Consider the following 26,501-nt stretch of genomic DNA (forward strand, 5'->3'; position numbering starts at 1 on the left):
GTCCTTCTCTCTACTCTAGTAAGCTTAGCTATTGAATAAATATTGACTTCTGAGTTGGTTATTTTTTATTTTACTGGAGTCTTCTTTCCAAATTTTATGTTAGAAGAATAGAAACTTGTTCAACAAAACACACTAAAAGAAGTGACCTGCTGTGACCTCGAATGAAGCAATGCACACGTTCCTTAAAGAAATAGAGAAAGAGAATTCCACTCCCATGGTTATGACCATGGTATTGAACAATGTTTTGGCAATTTAAGAGCATCATTTCATCTTGATAAAAATTCCATTCATGAATTTTATTTATTTTTTATTTTTTTATTTTTTATTTTTCTGAATGGGTATCTTTTTATTTATTTTTTATTTTTATTTTATTTTTTTTTATTGTGTAGTTTCTCTGTTTGTACATGGCGTAAAGGCATACCATTTGTGTAATCAGAAATTTACATAGGGTAATGTTGTTTGATTCATTCTGTTATTTTTCTCCCCTTCCCCCCTACCCCTCCCACCCCTCTTTTCCCTCTATACAGTCCTTCCTTCCTCCATTCTTGTCCCCCTCCCTAACCCTAACTCTAACCCTAAAACTAACCCCTCCCACACCCATTATGTGTCATCATCCACTTATTAGCGATATCATTCATCCATTGGTTTTTTGAGATTGGCTTATCTCACTTAGCATGATATTCTCCAGTTTCATCCATTTGCCTGCAAATGCCATAATTTTATCATTCTTCATGGCTGAGTAATAGTCCATTGTGTATATATACCACGTTTTCTTTATCCATTCATCAATTGAAGGACATCTAGGTTGGTTCCACAATCTGGCTATTGTGAACTGAGCAGCTATGAACATTGATGTGGCTGTATCTCTGTAATATGCTGATTTTAAGACCTTTGGGTATAGGCCAAGGAGTGGGATAGCTGGGTCAAATGGTGGTTCCATTCCAAGTTTTCTAAGGAATCTCCACACTGCTTTCCAGAGTGGCTGCACTAATTTGCAGCCCCACCAGCAATGTAAGAGTGTACCTTTCTCCCCACATCCTCACCAACACCTGTTGTTGCTTGTATTCTTAATAATCGCCATTCTAATTGGGATGAGATGGAATCTTAGGGTGGTTTTGATTTGCATTTCTCTTATTACTAGAGATGTTGAACATTTTTCCATATGTTTGTTGATTGCTTGTAGATCTTCTTCTGTGAAGTGTCTATTCATTTCCTTAGCCCATTTGTCAATTGGATTATTTACATTTTTGGTTTAGAGTTTTTTGAGTTCTTTATAGATTCTGGAGATTAGTGCTCTATCTGAAGTATGATTGGCAAAGATTTTCTCCCACTCTGTAGGCTCTGTCTTCGCATTGCTGATAGTTTCCTTTGCTGAGAGAAAGCTTTTTAGTTTGAATCTATCCCAGTTATTAATTCTTGCTTTTATTTCTTGTGCTATGGGAGTCCTGTTGAGGAAGTCTGGTCCTAAGCTGACATGTTGAAGCTCTGGACCTACTTTTTCATCTATAAGATGCAAGGTCTCTGGTCTGATTCCGAGATCCTTAATCCATTTTGAGTTTAGTTTCGTGCATGATGAGAGATATGGGTTTAGTTTCATTCTGTTGCATATGGATTTCCAATTTTCCCAGCACCATTTGTTGAAGAGGCTATCTTTTCTCCGTTGCATATTTTTGGCCCCTTTGTCTAGTATAAGAAAATTGTAGTTATGTGGGTTTGTGTCCGTGTCCTCTATTCTGTACCATTGATCCACCTTTCTATTTTGGTTCCAATACCATGCCGTTTTTGTTACTATTGCTTTGTAGTAGAGTTGAAGGTCTGGTATTGCAATACCCCCTGCTTCACTCTTTCTGCCAAGGATTGCTTTCACTATTCTGGGTTTTTTATTCTTCCAGAGGAATTTCATAATTGCTTGCTCTATTTCTGTAAGGTACATCATTGGGATTTTAATTGGAATTGCATTGAATCTGTATAGCACTTTTGGTAGTATGGCCATTTTGACAATATTAATTCTTCCTATCCAAGAAATTGGGAGATCTTTCCATCTTCTAAGGTTTTCTTTAATTTCTTTCTTTAGTGTTCCGTAGTTCTCTTGTAGAGGTCTTTCACATCTTTGTTGAGATTGATTCCCAAGTATTTTATTTTTTTTGAAGCTACTGTGAATGGGGTAGGTTTCCTGATTTCTCTTTCTGAGGATTCATCACTTATGTATAAAAATGCCTTAGATTTATGTGCATTGATCTTATATCCCTCTAATTTACTGAATTCACTTATGAGATCTAAAAGTTTTCTGGTGGAATTTCCTGGTTCCTCTAAGTATACCATCATATCATCAGCAAATAGGTATAGTTTGAGTTCTTCTTTTCCTATTCGTATCCCTTTAATTTCTTTGGTCTGTCTAATTGCTCTGGCTAGAGTTTCAAGGGCGATATTGAAAAGAAGTGGTGAAAGAGGGCATCCCTGCCTTGTTCCAGTTTTTAGAGGGAATGCTTTCAGTTTTTCACCATTTAGAATGATATTAGCCATGGGCTTAGCGTAGATGGCCTTTACAATGTTAAGGAATGTTCCCACTATCCCTATTTTTTCTAGTGTTTTGAGCATGAAGGGGTGGTCTATTTTATCAAATGCTTTTTCTGCAACTATTGAAATAATCATGTGATTCGTAACTTTAAGTCTATTGATATGGTGAATGACATTTATTGATTTCCTGATGTTGAACCAACCTTGCATCCCTGGAATGAAACCCACTTGATCATGGTGCACTATCTTTTTAATATGTTTTTGTATGCGATTTGCTAAAATTTTGTTGAGAATTTTTGCGTTCGATGTTCATTAAGGATATTGGTCTGAAATTTTCTTTCCTCGATGTGTCTATGTCTGGTTTAGGTATCAGGGTAATATTGTCTTCATAGAATGAGTTTGGGAGGGTTCCCTCCTCTTCTATTTTAGGGAATACTTTGAGAAGTATTGGAATGGGCTCTTCTTTAAAGGTTTTGTAGAATTCGGCTGAGAACCCATCTGGTCCTGGACTTTTCTTCCTTGGAAGGCTATTGTTTACTTCTTCTATTTCATTACTTGAATTTGGTCTATTTAAATTTTGTATGTCCTCCTCCTTCAGTTTAGGCAATTCATATGTCTCTAGAAAACTGTTGATGTCTTCAAAATTTTCTATTTTGTTGGAGTATAGATTTTCAAAATAGCTTCTATTCATGTTTTGTATTTCAGTCGTGTCTGTTGTGATATTTCCTTGTTCATTCCGAATTTTAGTGATTTGGGTTTTCTCTCCTCTTCTCTTTGTTAGTGTGGCTAAAGGTTTATCAATTTTGTTTATTTCTTTGAAGAACCAACTATTTATTTTGTCAATTTTTTGTATTGTTTATTTTGTTTCAATGTCGTTGATTTCAGCTCTGAGTTTAACTATTTCCTGTGTTCTACTACTTTTGGTGTTGGTCTGTTCTTCTTTTTCTAGGGCTTTGAGCTGTAGTGTTAGGTCGTTTATTTTTTGAATTTTACTTCTTTTATTAAATGCGCTCCATGAAATAAATCTTCCTCTAAGTACTGCTTTCATAGTGTCCCAGAGATTTTGATATGATGTTTCTTTGTTCTCGTTTACCTCTAAGAATTTTTAAATTTCCTTCCTAATATCTTCTGTTATCCATTCATCATATAATAGCATATTGTTTAATCTCCACGTGTTGGAGTAGTTTCTGTTTTTTACTCTTTCATTTATTTCTAACTTCAATCCATTATGATCTGATAGAATACAAGGTAGTGTCTCTATCTGCTTGTATTTGCTGACATTAGCTTTGTGGCATAATATATGGTCTATTTTAGAGAAGGATCCATGTGCTGCTGAGAAGAAAGTGTATTCGCTCTTGGTTGGATGGTATATTCTATAAATGTCTGTTAAGTCTATATTATTGATTGTGTTATTGAGATCTATGGTTTCTTTGTTCAATTTTTGCTTGGAAGATCTGTCCAGTGGTGAGAGAGGCATGTTAAAATCACCTAGTATTATTGTGTTATGGTCTATATGGTTTCTAAAATTGAGAAGGATTTGTTTGACATACATGGATGAGGCACTGTTTGGGGCATAGATGTTTATGATTGTTATATCTTGCTGATTTATGCTTCCCTTAAGCAGTATGAAATGTCCTTCTTTATCCCTTCTGACTAACATTGGCTTGAAGTCCACATTATCTGAAATGAGGATGGATACTCCAGCTTTTTTGCTGAGTCCATGTGCATGGTATGTTTTTCCCCATCCTGTCACCTTTAGTCTATGGGTGTCTCTTTCTATGAGGTGAGTCTCTTGCAGGCAACATATTGTTGGATCTTTCTTTTTAATCCAATCTGCCAGTCTATGTCTTTTGTTTGATGAATTCAGGCCATTAACTTTCAGGGTTATTATTGAGATATGATTTCTATTCCCATCATTTGGTTCATATTTAAAATTTTATTTATTTATTTATTTATTTTTTGACACATCTTGGTTCCTCCTTTATTTGACAGTTCCTTTAGGGTAATTCCTCCTTTTGCTGATATGCTTCTTTGTTTTTTATCTCTTCCTCATGAAATATTTTGCTGAGAATGTTCTGTAATGCTGGCTTTCTTTTTGTAAATTCTTTTAGCTTTTGTTTATCATGGAATGATTTTATTTCATCGTCAAATTTGAATGTAAGTTTTGCTGGGTATAAGATTCTTGGTTGGCATCCATTTTCTTTCAGAGCTTGAAAAATGTTGTTCCAGGCCCTTCTAGCTTTTAGGGTCTGGATTGAAAAATCTGCTGATATCCGTATTGGTTTCCCCCTGAATGTAATTTGGTTCTTTTCTCTCACAGCCTTTAAAATTCTGTCTTTATTTTGTATGTTAGGTATTTTCATTATAAAGTGCCTTGGTGTGGGTCTGTTGTAATTTTGTGTATTTGAAGTCCTATAAGCCTCTTGGACTTAATTTTCCATTTCATTCTTCAGATATGGGAAATTTTCTGATATAATTTCATTGAATAGATTGTTCATTCCTTTGGTTTACTTCTCTAAGTATTCCTCAATCCCAATAATTCTCAAATTTGGCCTTTTCATGATATCCCATAGTTCTTGCAGATTCTGTTCATGATTTCTTACCATCTTCTCTGTTTGTTCAACTTTGCTTTCGAGATTAAATATTTTTTCATCAATATCTGAAGTTCTGCCTTCCAGGTGTTCTATCCTATTGGTTATGCTTTCTATGGAGTTCTTAATTTGGTTTATTGTATCCTTCATTTCAAGGATTTCTGTTAGTTTTTTTTTTCAATATCTCTAACTCTTTATTGAAATGATCTTTTGCTTCCTGTATTTGCTCTTTTAACTGTCGATTGGTGCTATCATTCAATGCCTGCCTTTGCTCTTTCATCTCATCATTCAATGCCTGCATTTGCTCTTTCATCTCATCATTCAATGCCTGCATTTGCTCTTTCATCTCATCGTTTGCTTCCCTAATCATTTTAATTATGTACATTCTGAACTCCCTTTCTGTCATTTCTTCTGCCATGCTGTCATTGGATTTTATTGATGTAACATCTAGATTTGTTTGGGGCATATTCTTCCCTTGTTTTCTTATATTGTTCAGGAATCAGTGGGTCATTAAGATATTGCAGATTTCCTCTATCGACCTATAATATTCCTGAAGATTGCTAGTATATCCCCTCTTATCCTTCAGTAGCCTGCAGTCTTGGAGGGAGTTGATAATGTGGAGCTCCATGAAGAAGCTGCCTCTCTGGGGTTGGTGACCCTCAGGTGGTGTATATTTCCTGCTAGTGGGCAGAGGTGCCTCCACTTGTTGACCAATGGTCATCCAACGGGAACTAGGCTGCGGGCTGAGGCAAGTCCTGTTTGTGCCTGTGTCTCTGGTTTTACCGTCCCTGTGGGAAAACCTCACCCGGCAGGGAAGACTCACTCGGTGGGGATGTCTTGCTGATCAGTTCCCCTCCTAGAGGTTCCCCTCAATCTACAACTACTGCCTGGGCTGGGCTGTCTTCCTCTGCAACGTTCCCAGGGGCCCGGACCTACCTCCTGGGCCTGGGAGCCTCACCCTTCACAGGCGAGTCTGCTTATGCTGCCTCTCCCAGAGACTCTTCCCGCAGTCCTGGAAACTTTGCTCCACCCCTAGGCGTGTCTCTGTGCGGCTCTTCCAGCAAGAAGTCACCTAGCTCCTGGGACCCTGCTCTGCACCTAATCGCCTGGCTATGCAGCCCCTCCTCTGAGCCACCACCTGGAGCCCCATATAATAGCTCTGATACCCAGAGACCCGCCACACACCTCCGCCTCCAGACTGCGGCCGGGTTTCCGATGCAGTCACTAGGAGCCCAAGCAATTCACTTCGTGTTTCCTCTTCCCGTCAACCGCTGGTAGCCCTAGGCAGTCACTCCAAGTCCAAGTGACCCGCTCTGTTCCTCCTCCTCCTCCTCGGGGTAGCCCCCCGGGTGTTCAGGAGCAGTGGCTCCGAGACCAAGTGACCCACCGTGCTCCTCCTCCAGGCAGGCCACTGCTGTTGAGGAGCAGTCGCTTTTAGTCCAATCAACTCACCACTCGCCTCCTCCTCTGACAACTGCCTGTGGTTCTGATGCAGTCACTCCTAGACCAAGTGACCCGCCATGCTCCTCCTCTTCCTCTGGGCAACCTCCCGGTGTTCAGGATTGGTCGTTCTGGGTCCAAACAGCTCACCACGCAGCTCCTCCTCAGGCAGCCGCCTGGAGCCCCAGTGGTTGCTCCGAGTCCAAGCACTGTGCTGAGCCGCCTCCTCTATGATGATTCCAGTTGTCCGTGTTCACCGCTCCAGTGGGGGGAGGGGTGTCTCACCGAGCAACTCTACTTCACAAAGTTCCCTGTGTTCCAGGGCTACCGCCCCATCCAGGATGCCTCCCCAATGGGAGAGACTCACCCAGCGACTTTGAGTTGGTCCCAAGTCTCTCACTATCTCCTCTTTTGAATCTTGCGTCCTGGAGCAACGTGAAATGCAGCCGCCCCTTTGTCCACCATCTTGAAACTCCTGTGATACTATCCTTTAAAAGAGTGTCACCTTACATCATTCCCTCCACACCTCAGAGACATAACTACATATTTGAGTGAGTGCAAACTAGTACTTCATAAGCCCTAGTAACTATACTTCTTTGCAAGTATTCTCTAAACACCTTAGAGAGCCTTTCTACTTACCTCAGAGAGCCTGCAATACACACCTCAGAGAAAACATTTGACTCACCACAGAGATATTTCCTATACACTGCAAATAGCCCTTTTATTCTTTTAAGTGAACATTTACACTCTCATCAATAAACATTCCTACAAACCTCATAAAGCCCTCCTATACTCATCAGAGGGCCCTCTCTACATGTCAGAGAGCCCACCCTACATAAAAATGAGAACTCACATAACACCACAGAGAATCTTTCCTTCACATCTCAAACTCACTTCCCTACATGTCTAAATAATGAACCGCTACTAATAACAAGAGCTTTGTGTACACACCTCAAATTTCCATTTATATATCCCATAGGGACCCTGCCTTCACACTTTGTTGAGCAACACTTATACAATTCAGAAAGCCTTTCCTATACACTGCAGAGAGTACTCCCCATAAATTCTAGTGAGATGTTAATTCAAACTCCTGAATTCCCATGCTACAAAGAACAACAAACCCTATACACAATTCGGATACAACTTACTACTCACCAAAATGCCCTCTCTACTTACCTCTGAATTTTGGCCTGACACACCTCAGAGAAGAATCTGGATACACTGTTGAATGGCCTTCCTAAACAATGTAGGGATTCCCCCTATTATACACAAAGAATTCTCTCCTTGCATCTCATTGTGTTATACCTAGTCATATCAAATAGATTTTATTATTCATTTCTGAGGGCCCTAACTAAACAACAGAGAGCACTCCTATGTAGACAAAAGTGCCTCTACACCCCCTCATAGATTCCTCTTGACCACTTCACAGTGACCACCCTACACACCTCAAATCATCTGCAGTAGAAATCTCAGGGAACCTTCCCTTCACACTTCAGTGAACACTTCCTACACACATAGCAGTCGCCTCTCCACATAGCTCACAGCCTTACCTACTCATATCAAGACCTCTTTCTTCAGAATTCAGAGGGATATCCATACATTCCTTAGACATATTTCATACACACATTTTTTATCAATCACTGTACTATTGTTGGGCCAGAGAACCATTGCTACACACCACACACCATGCCTCTACACACCTCAGAATGCCATAATTTTACTATTCAGATGGCCCCGTTACACACCTCATAGAGTCTGCCTTTTGAAATTCAGGTGACCCCATTTATCTCAGAAATCTCTCCTTACCCTCGTAGATATCCACAAATACACACCTCAGTTCATTCTTAATTTTTACCAATGAGCACCTACCTTATAAACTCATTCAACCGTCCTCCCTACAAATCTCAGAGAGGCTCCCATGCAAACCTCAGAATGCCCTTTCGACAAACCTTTAAAAACCCTACCTTCACATCTCTTGTAGCCCTCAAACTTACCAAAAAGTCCTCCATATTTACCTCTTAGAGTTAAAATTACAAACCTAAAAGAACCCCATTGATACTTTTCTGAGTGTCCTACCAAAACATCTCACAATTTCTCTCTTCTATTCTCAAATATTCCTCTCACCACACCTGAGTTTATTCTTGTTACTCTTATCAGAGCTCTCACTATTCATTGTAGAAGTCCCTCCCTCATAACTGAGATCGCATTTCTGCTATGTCACCTCCTACACCCCTCATAGATCCTTCTGCCTACCTAATATAGACTTCCCTACACAATTCTGAGAGCCCTCCAAACACACCTGAGAGTGCTATCCCTCTGAATTTCAATTATCCCTCATTAACCTGCATGGCAAAGCTCAGAGTCCAGCCTATTCATCTCCATGATTCCTAACTTCAGTCCATATAGATCCCCCTTCCACACTTCATGGGACACTCCCTTCATCAATTTGTCCTCTTTACTCATCTAACAGAGTTCTCACTGCTTACATCAAAAAACTGTACAAAGAAACAACTGAACCATTTCTACTTATCTCTGTGCACCCTATCTATACACCTGAGTGAGCCCTCCCAACTCAACTGAAAGGACCCTCACATACACTTCTTGTAGCTCTCTAACACACATCATAGAACAATCAGGCACACCTCATAAAGTTCAGAAAGCACAACTTAGATGACACATGCTACCAACTTCAGAGAGAATTCCCTACACACCTCAGTTTAACCTTCATACACAACAAAGTGTACCCTCCATACTCAAATCTAGAGCAGTTCCTACACACAACAGAGAAGTCCATACATAACTCAGTGAGTAAAACCATACTTCTTTGGAAGAACAAACAGTGCTTCTTTGCAAACCCTCTATAAACACCTCAAGGAGCCTACATACTCACCTCATAGAGGCCTCAATAAACACAGCTCAAAGAACAATTTGACTCTCCACCAGGGTCTTCCCTATACACTGTATATGCTGATTCTTACTCTGAACCTAACCATAACCCTCACCATAAACCTAAGTTCTCTCTACATGCCACAGAGTCTTCTCTGACCCTGAAACTGATCATGACTTGACCCTGACACTAAACCCTAACCTTCATAGTGCTCTTTCTTCTACACCAGTTTTTTTCTCTCTACTCATCTTGCAAAACTCTTACTACTCACATCAAATGGCACTTCAAACACAGCTCACTGAGTTCTTTCTACAATTTCCAGTGTACACACCCTGTGCAACTCTGTGAGCCTTCCCAACTCACTTGAGGAGGCACTCTCTCACACAAAATGGAACCCTAGGACAAGCATCATATACCCTCTTAAACAATTCATATCCACCTCCTTAAACAGCTCAGCAGCTGCACACAACCAATCTTAGAGACCCCTCTCTACACATATCATAGTATGCTCCTTAAACATCAATGGAAACCATTCTTATATCAAGAGTAGTACCTACTTGTGCAGAAAACCTCAGGCAGACATCCATGTACACCTTACTGAGTACAAATTATATTTCCATACAAGACCTTTGTAATAACTATACTTCTATGTGGTGCTCTTTAAACACCTTAGAGAGAATTTCTACTAACCTCAGAGAGGCCTCACTACACATTTCCGAGAGTTCTTTCCACTCAATTTGGAGTTCTTTCACTGCAAAAGTCCTACTTATTCATTTATGTGAGTCCTCCATCTCATAGAAAGAAGTTCACTGACAAACATTATAAATGCCCTCTACATACATTAGAGAGACTTCCCTACACAAAGAAAACCTGTTTTACCACCCCAGAGAACATTGTCTACACACCACAAACAAAATTTCCTACATATCTAAGTAATCCCACCGTACTCACATCAACAGCTCATCCTACACAACTCAAAGTGCCATCCATACACGGTTTATGGATGTGTCCTCCACACTTTATTGTGCCACACCCAAACAACTGAGCCCTCCATATAAATACCCACAACCTCTCCCTATAAACTCCAGAGAGATGTTAATTGAAACCTCAGAATGCCCATCATACACACCTCAACCAGTGCTACAAACACAACACAGATAGGTCACACTTCTATCCAAAACTCTGCCTACACATCTCTGGGTGCTGCATATACACACCTAAGAGGGTCCCAATCATTCTCCATTGAAAGCCATCATAAAAACTTCAGAGATTTCTTATACTTTCCTCAAAATCCCTCCCATCAAAACACAGTGTGTTCTTTCTACACATATCTGAGAGATAACACTATTCACTTCAGGATGCCCTCCCTCCACAACTGTGTTAACTTCTGTACTCAGTAGTAAAACCCACTTACACCCCCCATTGATCCCTCATTCACACAATGTTCTCACTTTGTTTGTGACTATAACAAAATACCCTCATCATAACCTGTTACTGTCATAAAATATCCACACTATGGCCCCTGATATTGAAAATATTTTCTCAATATATCCTCTGACATATAATATCCTCACATTTGCTGTGTCAGTCACATAACACTCTGTGTGACTTCTGATTCTCCTATATTAGCCCCACTGTAAACTCTCACTCTCAAATGATACCCTTACTGTGACCTTTGACACTGATTTAATACCCTCAGAGTGGCCTCAAATTATATCCTAGGGCTGGGGAGATAGCTCAGCTGGTAGAGTGCTTGCCTCGCAATCACAAGCCTCTGAGTTCGATCCCCAGTACCGCAAAAAAAAAAAAAAATTATATCCTAAGTGTGACCACTGACACTCACATTGACACACTCACTGTGGCCTGTGATGCTCACATAATACCCTCATCATGACTTATGACTCCCACATTATAACCTCATTGTGACCTCTGATGCTGATATAATATCCTCACTGTGGTCTCAGACACTCACATAATAACTTCCTTGGGACCTCTGACACTTATAATACTCTCAGTGTGACCTCTAATACTCATAAAATAACCTCACTGTGATCTCTGATTCATATATAATATTCTTTCTTTGACTTCTGACTCTCACACAATTCCCTCAAAATGGTCTTTGACACTCACATAACACCTTCATTGTGATTTGTGACACTCAAATATTATCCTCAATTTTCCCTATCCCTCACATATTTCCTCACTGTGACCTCTAACACTCAGGTAGTAACCTCTGTTTGACCACTGATGCTCACCAAATACCCACTTGGTGACCCCTAAATTTCACATTATACAATAAACATGACCACTAATGCTCACATAATACTCCCATAGTGACCTCTGACACTGAAAATATATCCTTTTTGTGACCTCTGTCACTCAAAAAATACCTTTAGTGTGACTTCAGGTACAATCATGATACTTTTACTGTGGCCTCAGAAACTGACATAATAACCTCACTCTTTTCTTTGATACTCATATATCCTCATAGTGGCTCCTGAAACTAACATAAAATACTAAGAGTGAAATAACAACCTCACTGTGACCACTGACACTGACATAATATAATTTTTGCTTCCTATGATACTCACTTTACCTCCCTGTAGCACATGACACTCAAAGAATATCTTCAATGTGATTCTGAGAGTCACAAAACATTCTGACATTCAACAATATCCTCACTCTAACATCTCACACTCACAAAATAAGCTCATTATAACCTGTGACATTCAAAAATATTCTCACTTCACCTTTGACACTAACATCATACCCTCAATGTGACATTTGACACATTATACCTTCACTCTGACTTCTGACACAAATGTCTTCCATTGGCCTCTACCACTGACATGATACCCTCACCTAACAACTCACACTCACAGATTACCCTCGTTGTGACCTCTAACCCTTACTTAATACACTCACTGTGGTCTATGACACTCATAAAATATACTCACTGTGGTCTCTGACAGACACATAATACCCTCCTTTGGCCTCTAACTCTGAAATAATATCCTCAATATGACCTCTGTTACTCACATAATAACCTTAGTGTGATCTCTCTCTCACACACATATCTTTACATAGCCTGAGTCACTCACAGAATACCTTCAACGTATCCTCTGGCTCTCACATAATTCTCTTCTGAAACCTGTGACTCTCAAATAATATTCTCATTGTTCTGTTTTAGAACCTGACATGATACCTCTGTGGCCACTCATACTCACATTATGTCCTCACTGTGATCTTTGACACTCAAATTATTTTCTGAAATGACTTGGGCACTTTCATATATCTTCCCTGGTCACTCTGACAATCACATAATGTCCTCACTGTGACCTCTTTTAGTCACAACATAACTTCACTGGGACCTCTGTTACTTATATAATTAACTCAGTTTGGATTATGATATTCACAAAATATCCTCTCTGACCTCTGACACTAATGTAATATTCTCACTATGACCACTGACACTCAAATAATAACCTCACTTGATCTCACTCATACTATGCAGTCAATTTGACCTATGACACAGACATTATATCCTTAATTGGCCTCTGACACATAATATCAATTCTACCTCTGACACAAAATAAGTGTACTGTGATATCTGGCACTCACATAATACCCTCGCTCTACCCTCTGACACTCACATTAATCCCCAATTCGTGTCCCTGACAATCACATAATACACACATTTTGACCTCAGACACAGACTACTACCACTGTGGTCTCTGTCATTCACATAATATCGCACTGTGTCCTTTGAAAGTCACATAAATATTTTCACTGGGTCCTCTGACACACAAAAAATATCCTCACTTTGACCAATGACATTGACATAATGCCCTCATTGTGATGTCTGAAACTGATATAATATCCTCTCTGTCAATCTGTGAATTCTTGCACTCATAATGTGATCATTTTGGTCTCTGATACTAACATACTATCTTCATTCTAACCTGTAATACTCACATGATAACCACAGATTGGCCTCCTATACTCACATATTACATTCAATGTGACTTTTCATGCATGTAATATATTTTTGTGACTTGAGACACTAAAACCATGCTTGCAATGTAGCCTCTGACACTCATAATATCCATATTTGGTCTCTGATATTCATATAACAAATTCATTCTGGTTTCTGACACTCACATAATATTCTAACTGTGACCTCTGTCACTCACTTAATATACTCACTTTTGCCCCTGATATTCACATAATATCCTCATTTGGCATCTGACACTCACAAAATATCATCACTATTACCTTGACACTCATATAATACCCTCAATGTGGCCTCTAATACTCTCCAAATACCTTCAATGTGACCTTATACACTCACACAGTATAATTGTCACCCTAAAACTCACATAATACTCTCACTATGATCCAAGACAGTGACTTGGGACACTCATAATATCCTCAAACTGGCCCCTGATATGACTAAATACCCTCACTCTGACCACTGACACCCACATAATTTTCACAGTTTTATCCCTGTAATTGAGAGTATATCCCAACTGTAGCCTCTGACACTCACAAAGTATTCTTTCTGGGTTAGTTACCACTCACATAATATCCTCATTTTGTTCTGACACTCATATAATACCATCACTGTGACCTCTGACACTTACATAATATACACAATTAAACCTCTGACACTTACTTAGTACCCTCACTCTGGCCTCTGAAACTCAAAAAATACCATTACAGTGGTCTCTGACATTCACATAATATCCTCAATGAGGCCTCTGACTAATAAGATACCCTCACTGAGGCCAATAAGACTCACATAATTTCCTCACTATGGCCTCTGACACTCACATAATATCATCACTCTTACCACTGACACATAATATTCTCAATGTGACCACTGTGACCACAGTCACTCATTGAGTGTCTTCCCTGAGGCCTCTGATATTCAGTAAACACAGTCTGGCCTCTGACACTGATATAATGTCATCAGTGTGTCCTTAGATATTTATATAAATTCTACACTGTGCCTTCTGACACACAATATCCTCACTATGGTCTTTGACTCTTACATAATATCTTGTGTCCTCTGACACTCATATAATGCACTCACTGTTGCCATGACAATCACATAATATCTTCCCTTGGTCTGATGCAAAAACTTTCCTGATTTTTACCTTGATACTTACATAAAACCCTGCTTGTGGCCTCTGACACTCACATATAAACCTCAATGTGGCCTCTGACATTCACATAATATCTCCACTGTGACCTCTGTAACTCGTATAATAATATGTGCCCTCTCACACTCACATAATACCCTCACTTTGGACTCTCCCATTCACATATTATCCTCACTATGAATAATTACATGCACATTATGTCCATACTGTAACCTCTGACACTTACATAATACTCTTCCTCTGGTATCAGACACACATAAAATATCCTCCATATGGCCTCTTGAACTCACATTACACCCTCACTATAACATCTGACACTCAAAGTCCTTATCTGGCCTCTGACTTTCATATAATATCCTTAGTATGGCCTCAGGTTCTCACGTAATATTCTTACTCTGACCACCTACCTTAACAAACTGTCCTCACTGTAGCCACTGAAATCCAGATAGTACCCTCACTGTGGCCTGTGACACATAATATCATCAAACTGACAACTCACATTCACATAATATCTTTAATCTGTCTACCAACACTCACATAATACCTTCACAATGCCTCTGACACTCTGATAATTACCTCACTATAGCCACTGACACAGGATATCCTTATGTGGTCTATGACACTTACTTATCCTCATTCTGGTCCCTTTACATAATATTCTGCCTTGACCTCTAACACTCCCATAATAACTTCACTGCAGCCTAAAATGCTCAAAAAGTATTTGCCCTGTGAACTCTCACATTCATATACAATCCTCACTTGACCACTTTTTTAAAAATACCATTTATTTTTTTTAAAGGTTAGCATGTAAATTACAGAAAAAATAAAATACAAGCAAAGAACAAAGTTATTCATTTGCAAGCTGCTTACTTGGACATGCCTTCCAGGTCATAAGTATACATACACATCACATTTTATGTGATTGAGATCATTGTGAGTATCATGCTTTTCCACACATGAATATTCACCAAAACAAAATCTAATACCTACCTCATTTGACCACTTACATTCACATAATATCATAACTCTGACATGAGAAGCTCACATAAATACCCTCACTCTAGCCTCTGACACTCATATAATGCTTACACTTGACTTCTGACACTAACATAATATCCTCACTGTGGAACATGACACTCACATAATACACTCACTGTGACAGAAGACATTAATACCCTTAATGTGACCTCTGACACTCACATAATATGCTTAATATGCACTGTGTCCTTTAGTATTAACATAATATTCATACATTAGTATTTATAACTAATATTGAAGTTGTCCTTTGACTTTAATGCCAACATATTATCAATCATTTTACATCCAAAATTAGTGGTTTCCCCAAGTCCTTTCAAATTTATGTAAGATGGAATATGTGGCCTCTTAAACTAATATAAAACCTGTCCTTTGTTTCTGGGTTCCTGGCATATTGTTAAAGCACTTGCCTAGCACAAGTGAGCCACTGGGTTCAATCCTGAGCAATACATTAAAAATAAATAAATTAAATTATATTTTAAAAGAATTCTGTTTTTTTTAAACCATCCCTTGTTCTTTCTATACTGATATTATATTCAGTTTATACCATTAAAACTGCTATAATCACTAGCTTCTGGCTGTTCATGCTAGCATGCTTTCCACTCCATAAAATCTAAACCTAACAGAATAGCTGCCTGGCTTTGTACCCTTAATATGAATGTGATTAATTTGTTGTGCCCTCTAAAACTAATAGCTGCCATGTGGTCTTTAATGCTAAAGAAATATTCTTACTATTCCACATTAAATAATATAGATTAGCTGGGACCTTAAAGATGATTATAATATCCATAATGACCATCTACAACACATATTAATAGCTCCCCTGCAGACTTCAATAATAATGCAATATTCCTATTATGGCTGTTCCATGTCCTTTTTTTCACAGTATATGCATACAGTAGCATGAAAAAATATACAAGAGCTGTTCTGTCCTTTAATATTAATATAATTTGTCTGATATTACAACATCAGAAATGGATATCACAGTCATACTGAGTACTCAAATACTAATATAATATCCAAACAATAATATCAAATATGAATATAAAAGCTGTGCTGTGACCTCTAAATCTAATGTGTTATTCATAGCCTAGTGTCTAAATTGAATATACTAACTTCCTTCTACCTTGAAATACTAATATGACATCCATATTATCACCTAAAAGAAAAATGAAATATATGTCCTGTAGCCTTTAATATTACTAAACGCCATCTTTTCCATAAATCCTGAAATCAATATAATAACGTACTTGTGGATTTTAGTATTCATTTAATATCCTTGATATAATATCTAAAACTAGTAAACAGGTGTTCTGTAACATTTAATATTAGCATATTTATATTGTACAACCTTAGGCTAATAAAATATCTGTATTTTTGTCATTAAATAATTTTCATGCATTATCATTAAAATTAATGTGTTAACTACCATGTTGATTTTAATCCTAAGATGATATGCATACTTGGGTTTCTAAAAATGGCCTAAAGTTTTATTTGTGACTTTTTATACTAACATGATATCCATACTATGATGTATCAAACTGATATATTAGCTGTTTATTAATATTGATGCAATATTCATACTATAAAAAGTACAACTAATATAATACTGGCCCTGAGGTTTCAATACTATTACTTTATTCATAGTATAGCATTTAATATTAACATAAGAGCTTCTACAGATTGTTGATATTGATAGAAGTGGTGTGTGATAACATCCATAACAAATATATAGCTGTTATGTTGTCTATTATGCAAAAATAATATCATAATAAAGCAACTCAAGTTAATGCAATATCTGTCCTTAGTTATTTATAGTAAAGTAATACCAATATTACATCATCCAAAAGTGATATAATAGTTGTCCTGTGGACACTAGGTCTATTATAGAATCCATACTATTATAGAATCCTCAAGACTGGGGCTGCTCTTTGTGAGCTTCACTGGTATTGAGCAAAGAGGTAAGACAGAGCACTAACAGGAAACATGATGCAAGTTCTCAACAGGATCTATTAGAAACAAACCATGCCCAGTAATTGAAAGAGTTCAGAATGCAGCTGATCAAGTCATATAAAAAGCATGGTCTTTGTCCCACTTCTCTTGGAGGAAACTGTCACCAATAATGAAACTGCAATGAAACATCCCTTAGTCATACACAGCATTCCATGCCACCTGGGATTTACCCTTCAGATCTGAGTTGCAGTCTTGCACCTGAGACCAACCAGGTGGCACCTAAGTTCCATGATCTCTCTGTCAGGATTACCATACCCTAAGTTCACAGGTGCAGATGTGAGGACATGAGGAAGTACATATGTAACTTGCACTGCCTTGTTGCTCCTTCCTAACACAAGACCAGAGGGCAAAGTCTGCGGACTGTGTTTCCAGGGTGTCTCAATCTCACACTGACAGTGATTGTTTTGGGCTTCCATGTTGGCCTAATTTGGATTTCAGTATGGAAGGTAAGGTCATAATATATCACTTTAAAATGTATTATTTTGTCTATGTTGGCCAAGTTGTCAGAAAAATCATAATTTTAAAAGAATGTATGTTCTTGTGATTTTTCTATTGAGAGTTGGGTACACTACACCTTTGTCTTGGATGCTCTTCTTAGAAAGGGAATAGTACAGTCCTCAGAGCTTGGTGCCTCAGTGTTTGTATCTGGAGATGCTGTTCTTCGGAGTGTAAAAGTCAGCACTGGAACAACTGGGGACACAACCATGTTGAGGATATTGGTACAAAGATATATTACAGGCAAGGGACTAACACTCAGGTAGGCTTTATTGATATACTTGTTCTTGGGACTTCTTGTTAAGACAGTGAATCAATTTCCAGTGGAATCAATTTCTTCTGGAACCTAGGATCCATCACCCCTTTTCTGTACTTTATTTTTTCTTGTGTTTTGGAGAATTAAGCAAAGATCCCAGCAAATCAATTTTTAGGCATTTTCCAAAATGATCAATGAAGAGAAATTATCACTAGCTGACCTCATTAGCTTAAAGCCTTTTTACAGTGACTCGGAAAGTGACTGAACTTCTGCTCATTTCATGGTCCTATGAGGCATACCAAGGCTCATACAAGGCTCTTTCTCCTTCCTGATGAAACTTAGTGGATAGGGAATGTAATCACATAATACCATAATGTCATAAGATGAATACCTATAGGGGCAGGAGATAAGAAGGGAGAATTTTCCCTTACTTTGATTTTCACAAGCTTAAAGAACAGGACTATTTCCTTTTTTGAAATACACTGTTGCCTCAGGGTTACCAAACTCAGCACAATTCAGAGTTGCAGATCTTCCTTGTGACTGTTCCCCATTTGTGTTCCCCAGTAAATTTCAAGGAACACAGAAGCATTCAGCAATGCCCTATAATGGGAGCCCTCCTATGGGGGGGGATTGCACATATGAATATAGATATTCAAGTCTTTCTAAGCCAGTGTTCTATCATCAGTCTCTCACATTTGTGGTAAGGTAGTGAGAAGCCAATTAGTTCTGTGTGCACAAGCAAGATGGTTTTAATCCTTTGAGATGGTTTGCTAATTTTTTATGTTTCTTAATAGAAGAAAAGGAGATCAGTTTCTGGTGTTCATTCAAAAGTGTGCACAGAGCACTCAGTGAACCTGCATTAGATTAATGACTATCCCCTGAAGAGAGTGGTTACCTAGTCCCTTTCCATTTTTCAAAGCTGAATTGTCAGTCCTTCTCTCTGCTTCAGTAACCTTACCTATTGAATAAATATTGCTTTTTGAGTTGATTCTTTGGTCTTCTATTTGAACTTTCTTTCCAAATTTTAGTTAGAAGAATAGAAAGAAACTGTCTTCACCAACACACACACAAAGAAGTGACCTGCTGTGACCTTGAAAGAAGCAATGCAGATGTTCCCTAAAGAAATAGAGAACAAGAATTAAACTCCCATGGTTATGACCATGGTAATGCACAAAGTTTTGGCAATTTTACACCATCATTTATTCTTAATAAAAATTGCTTTCATGAATTTTGTAACCCAAATATTTCCATTTATATGAGGCATTTAGAAATGGAAACAGAAATGCCTGCTCCTTGTTATTTAATTGGGTCCCAAGAACTTTGCCTGCTGTCACACAAACTTTTCCAAAAAATCTCTGGAACTATAGCAGTGCCACTGCTATGGGACTATGGAGACAAACAAAGGAGACTTCTGATGACTACATCTTGGAAGTGAAATATCATGGCTCATGTTGATTTATTTTTCTTTGAAACCAGATGCTGATGTGAATTCACTTATAGGGGGAAGCTACAGGTTTTGTACAATAGAATTCTCGTGGCAGTGATCCTTGTAGTATATCCACATCATACAATGAGAAGAAACAATTCTAAATTGCACAGAAAGAATTGGAAGGACTATCTTTCAGGTATTCTATCTCTGAAATTCAGTCATGAAAAACTTCCAGTGGGGCAGTGTGGAAACAAGGAAAAGGTAGAAGTTAATTTACACTCCTTCACTGTTGGACTTACATCATGGTAGAATTGTATGTCATCCCTTATCATTCTCCTTTTTGTGTTGTGTTTTCTGTATTTTAGTACATTACAGAAACATGACTCAAACATTAGGGTTCCCAAGGGATACATATATAAATGGCCTTATCTACCTGATGACAACTTCAAAAGCATACACTAGAATAGTCCAAGGGGAATAAATGGAAAAAGTATTCAGGCCTTGTTAGGCATAACAACATCTTCAGGACCACCCACATGGCCAGAAAGAGAAAATGGATCTGATCCAAACTGTCTCTCCAAACCAGTTGAGTTGGCTACACCTGGGAGAGTTTGGGACCAGATTCAGGGTGTGTTGGTGTAACCATGTCCAGTTTTGTATATTTCAAGGGAAGATGGGAAGAACCTGCACCTTAGTGGGCCATTAGAACCATCTTGTTTGAGAAAGAGCTTCAGGTATAGCGTCTCCAAGGAAGTGACCTCACTTCCTTGACAGTAGAACACACAGAACTTGGAACCCTAGTAGCTAGGCACCCACATTCCAGATAAACTCCCATTCTGCTCACTTGTGTTGAGACAGCAAGTCCAGAGTCATGAGGTCTTCTTCTCTACTCATCTTTGGATGCTTATTTCTCAGGAGAGTCCCTAGTAGGGGCTTTTCCCAAGACTGGAAGCACTGTATCAATGTTGGGACCAACAATTCTAGCAATATTTCTTGAGAAGACCAGAGGTGAAAAAGGACAGGCCATTGGAAGTGAGTAGAATTTGGTCTTCCACTCAGATTCCCAATTAGATAGCACCAGAACCTCAGAAGTTTTTGTCTGTGTGTGTTTATATTAGTGTCTCATATTTGTGACTCATTGAATTTGATGTTGATCAAGCTGTGATACTATCCTTTAAAAGATCACCATCTTACATCATTCACTCCACAACTCAGACATAACTACATATTTGAGTGAGTACAAACTAGTACTTCACAAACCCTAGTAACTATACTTCTTCACAAGTCTTCTCTAAACACCTTAGAGAGCCTTTCTACTCACCTCAGAGAGACTGCAATACAAACCTCAGAGAAAACTTTTGACTCACCACAGACACCTTTCCTATTCACTGCAAATAGCCCTTTTATTCACTTGAGTGAACACTTATGCTCTCATCAATAAGTCTTCCTACAAACCTCATAAAGTCCTCCTACACCCTTCAGAGGTCCCTCCCTACATGTCAGAGTGCTCACCCTAAATAAAAATTAGAACCCACTTAACACCTCAGAAAATATTTCCTTCACACCTCAAACTCACTTGCTACACATCTTAATAATGACTCCCTACTAATACCAAGATCTTTTTCTACACACCTCAAATTCCCATTCATATACCCCATAGGGACATTGCCTCCACACTTTATTGAGCAACACTTAAACAACCCAGGAAGCCTTTCCTATATACCCCAGAGAGTACTTCCTATAAATTCCAATGAGATATTAACTCAAACCTCAGAATTGCCACGCTAAAAACAACACATCCTACTACTACAACTCGGATACAACTTACTACTCACCAAAATGCCCTCTCTACTCACCTCTGAGTGTTGGCATGATACACCTCAGAGAAGACTCTGGATGAACTGTTGAGTGGCCTTCCTGAGCAATGTAGGGATTCCCCCTATTATACTCAAAGAATACTTCAATTACATCTCATTGTGTTCTACCTAGTCATATCAGAAAGATTTCATTATTCATTTCTGAGGGCCCTAACTACACAACAGAGTGCACTCCTATGCAGACAAAATCCCTTCTACACCCCTCATAGATTTCTCCTGAACACTTAATGGAGGCCTCCCTACACACCTCAAATCATGTGCACTACAAATCTAGAGATCCTTCCCTTCACACTTCAGTGAAAACTTTCTACATACATAGCATTCTGCCCACACAGCTCAGATCCCTACCTACTCATATCAAGTGCCCTTTCTATAGAATTCAGAGGGACATCCATACACACCTTAGACACATTTTCTACACACATTATTTATCAATCATTGTATCAATGTTGGGACTACAGAACCATTTCTGCACACCACAAACATGCCTCCACACACTTCAGAATGCCATAATTTCACTATCAGAGGGCCCTGTTACACACCTCACAGAGCCCTCCTTTCAAATTCAGTTTGTCCTCATTTATCTCAGAGATCTCTCCTTACTCACAATAGACATCCACAAATACACACCTCTGTTAACTCTTAATTTTTACCAATGAGCACTGACCTTATGCACCTCATTCAACTGTTCTCCCTACAAATCTCAGAAAGACTCCTGTACAAACCTCAGAATGCCCTATCAACATTCATTTAAAAACCCTACCTATACATCTCTGGTAGCCCTCAAAATTAGCCAAAAAGCCCTTCATATCTACCTCCAAGGGCCAAAACTACAAGCATAAAATAACCCCCATGATACTCTTATGAGCATCCTACCAAAACACCTCACAGATTTTCTCATCTATCCTCAAATATTTCTCTCACCACAACTGAGTTTATTCTTGCTACTCATATCAGAGATCTCACTATTCATTGTAGAACTCCCTCCCTACATAACTGAGATAGCATTTCTACTATGTCAAACAGTTCTCCTACACCCCTCATAGATCCCTCTGCCCACCTAATATAGACCTTTCTACACAACTCTGAGAGCCCTCCAAACACACATCACAGTGCAATCCCTCTGAATTTCAGTTATCTCTCATTACAAAACACAGTGAGCCTACACTGGAAAGCTCATAGTCCAGCCTACTCATCTCCATGATTCTTAACTTCAGCCCATATAGATCCCTCTTCCAAGCTTCATGGGACCTTCCCTTCTAAATCAATTTTTCCTCCTTACTCATCTAACAGAGCTCTCACTTCTCACATTAAAAAACTATACAAACACTACTAACTGAACTCTTTCTACTCATCTCAGTGCACCCTATCTATACACCTGAGTGAGTCCTCCCAACTTAACTGAAAGGACCCTCACACACACTTCTCATAACTCTCTAACACACATCATAGAATCACCTTGCACACCTCATAAAGTCCACAGAACACAGCTCAGAGGACACAAGCTACCAACTTCAGAGAGACTTCTCTACACATCTCATTTTAACCTTCATACACAACAAAATGTACCATCCATACTCAAATATAGAGCAGATCCTACACACATCAGAGAAGTCCCTACATAAGTCAGTAAGTAAAACAATACTTCTTTGCAAGAAGAAACATTGTTTCTTTGAAAGTCCTTTATAAATACCTCAAAGAGCCTATATACTCACCCCACAGAGGCCTCAATATACATACCTCAGAGAACAACTTTGACTCTCCCCCATGGTCTTCCCTATGCCCCATAAATACTGACTCTTACTCTGAACCTAACACTAACCATAAGCATAAATCTAAGTACTCCCTACATGAAACACAGTCCTCCCTGACCCTGAAACTGACCATGACTTGACCCTGACACTAAACCCTAATCCTAGATCTAAAAACCTATCCTCACAGTGCTCTCACCTTCTACACCAGTTTTTATCCCTACTCATCATGCCAAACTCTTACTACTCACCTCAAATTGTCCTCCAAACACAGGTAACTGAGTTATTTCTACAATTTCCAGTGCACACACCCTGTGCAACTCTGAGCCTTTCCAAATCACTTCAGGGGGCCCTCTCACACACAAAAAGGAGACCTAGGACACACATCATATAGCCATCTTACAAAATTCATACACACCTCCTTACACAGCTCAGCAGCTGCACACTACCAATATTAGATATTCCTCTCTACACACATAGTATTCTCCATAAACATCAAAAGAAACCATACTCATTTCAAAAGTCATAGCTACTTGTGTAGACAATCTCAGGTATATATCCATTTATACCTTACTGAGTACTAATTATATTCCTATACAAGACATCTTTACTAACTATACTTCTATGTGGTGCTCTTCAAATACCTCAGAGGGAATTTCTTTTCACTTCAGAGAGCCCTCACTACACATCTCAGAGTGCTCTTTCCACTCACCTCAGAGGTCTTTCCTATACACTGTAAAAGCCCTACTTATTCAGTTATGTGAGCCCTCTCTCTCATAGCAAAAAGTCCACTGACAAACCTTATAAATTCCCCCTACACCTTTCAGAAGGCCCTCCCTGCATACACCAAAGAGACTTTCCAATCCAAAGAGAACATGTTTTGACACCCCGAGAACATTTCCTAGACACCACAAACTCATTCCCCTATACATCTAAGTAATCCCACCCTACTCACATCAAGATCCCTTCCTACATACCTCAAAGTGCCATCCATACACAGCTTACAGACACTTCCTCCACACTTTATTGAGCAACACCAAAACAACTAAGCTCTCCATAAACACTCCAGTGAACACTCCCTGTAAACACCAGAGAGATGTTAATTCAAACCTCAGAATGCCCATGCTACACACCATAACCAGTGCTACAAACATAACATAGATAGATCTCACTTCAATGCAAAACACTCCCTACTCATCTCTGGGTGCTATATATACACACCTAAGAGAAGCCCCATCATTCTCCATTGAAAGCCCTCACAAAATCCTCAGAGATTTCTTATACTATCCTCAAAAAACCCTCCGATCAAAACACAGTGTGTTCTCCCTACACTTATCAGAGAGATTTCACTACTCATTTCAGGGGGTCCTCCCTCCACAATGTGTTAACATCTCTACTCAGTCATAAGGCCCTCTTACACCCCTATAGATCCCCTTGGCATATCTAATTAAAAAAAAACTCCCTACACACCTGTGAGAGCCCTCATACACATATCAGAATACCATTCTTTTTTTATTTTATTTTTTTAAAAAGATTTTTTTTTCATCTGGGGATGTAGCTCAGTTGGGAGAGTGCTTGCCTCACAAGCACAAGACCCTGGGTCCAATCCCCAGCTCTGCAAAAAGGAAGAAAAAAGAGAAAAAGCTGAGAATTGATATGGGTCTTTGGATGTGCATTCTGAGGCATCCCAGGGTGGGGAAACCTATGATCAAGTCATTTATTAGGCTTTGGCTTGGGTGTGGGGTATCTGCCATGATCCTTTCATAATGGGCCAGAGAGATCGCCCCTGCTTTCTGCTCCTGCATGTTTTCTTATAGTCATGGGATTGATCTATTTTCCCTGAGCCAATTCAATATTACCAATTATTAAATTAATAAATTACTATTAATATTAAAAACTACCTAGTAGGTTAGTTCACGTCTACCTTGTTCTTTTTTTCAGAATTATTCTGGTATAATATTTTTAGTTCTTCTACAAACATTTTATAATCTGCTTGTCATCTTTCTAAAAAATTTCTGTTGGGTTTTTTGTTGATAACAATCTATAAATCAATTTGAGAATTTATATTTTTAATATATTCAGTATTTAACTTCAGATACCTAGTTAACTACCTGGCTTCAACACCCTGTTCAATTGCCTGCTCTTCAGGACTTCTCAGAGATTTATAGAAGTTTCTGTTGAAATTTATTTCTGGAAAATATCTACATTTATGTTTACAGTATTACTTTTTCTGTTGCATAAAATGTGATTAACTTATTAATATTGAACTTAAATCAAAAAATCACCTTACTCCTATAAATATGGACAATTGTGTATACACTGCTTTCATTTTTCAATATCGAAGATCACCCATTTTCTTTGATGAGTTTTTTATTCCTATGTATTTCCTTCTATCATACTCCTCTCCTCTCTCTCTTACTCTCCTCTCTCTCTTTTCTAACTGCACTGTCTACACCCTCTAATATATACTTAGTGTAACCAAACTTGTATTTTTAGGGTTTCTTTTTGTTTTCCATTTTTATACACTTCTGCATTCAGTTTGCTTTCTTAGGATTTATTCTGTTCTTTTTCTAACTTCTGAAGTTATAGACTCATTTTAATATATATTAGCTGTTTTTCCTCTTAAGTTAAAAAAGCATTTAAGACTATAGATTTTTCTAGATATTTCAATTGATATACATTTGTAGGTAGCATTTTCACTGACATTGTTATAAACTTTTGTTATAAACTTTTGTTAAAAGTTTATAACAATGTCAGAATACCATCCTTATTCATTTAAATGAGTCCTCACTATATACCTCAGAGAACCTACACTACAAAGTTCAGAGAGTCTTCCCTACATATCTCAGCAAGTCTGACCTACATGTGACATAGGCCGCCCTTCACACTTCATAAGATCCTCCCCTCTATATCAATTTTTTCTCCATACATTCTCTTACAGAGCTCTCACTACTCAGCTAAAGAGGTACAACTCAACTGACTCCTCTCTATTCATCTTAGTACACATTCTTTATACAGCTGAGTGACCCTCCCAACTCATCTCAG

The sequence above is a fragment of the Sciurus carolinensis genome (genome assembly GCF_902686445.1).
Source record: "Sciurus carolinensis chromosome 14 unlocalized genomic scaffold, mSciCar1.2 scaffold_124_arrow_ctg1, whole genome shotgun sequence".
Taxonomy (NCBI): Eukaryota; Metazoa; Chordata; class Mammalia; order Rodentia; family Sciuridae; genus Sciurus; species Sciurus carolinensis.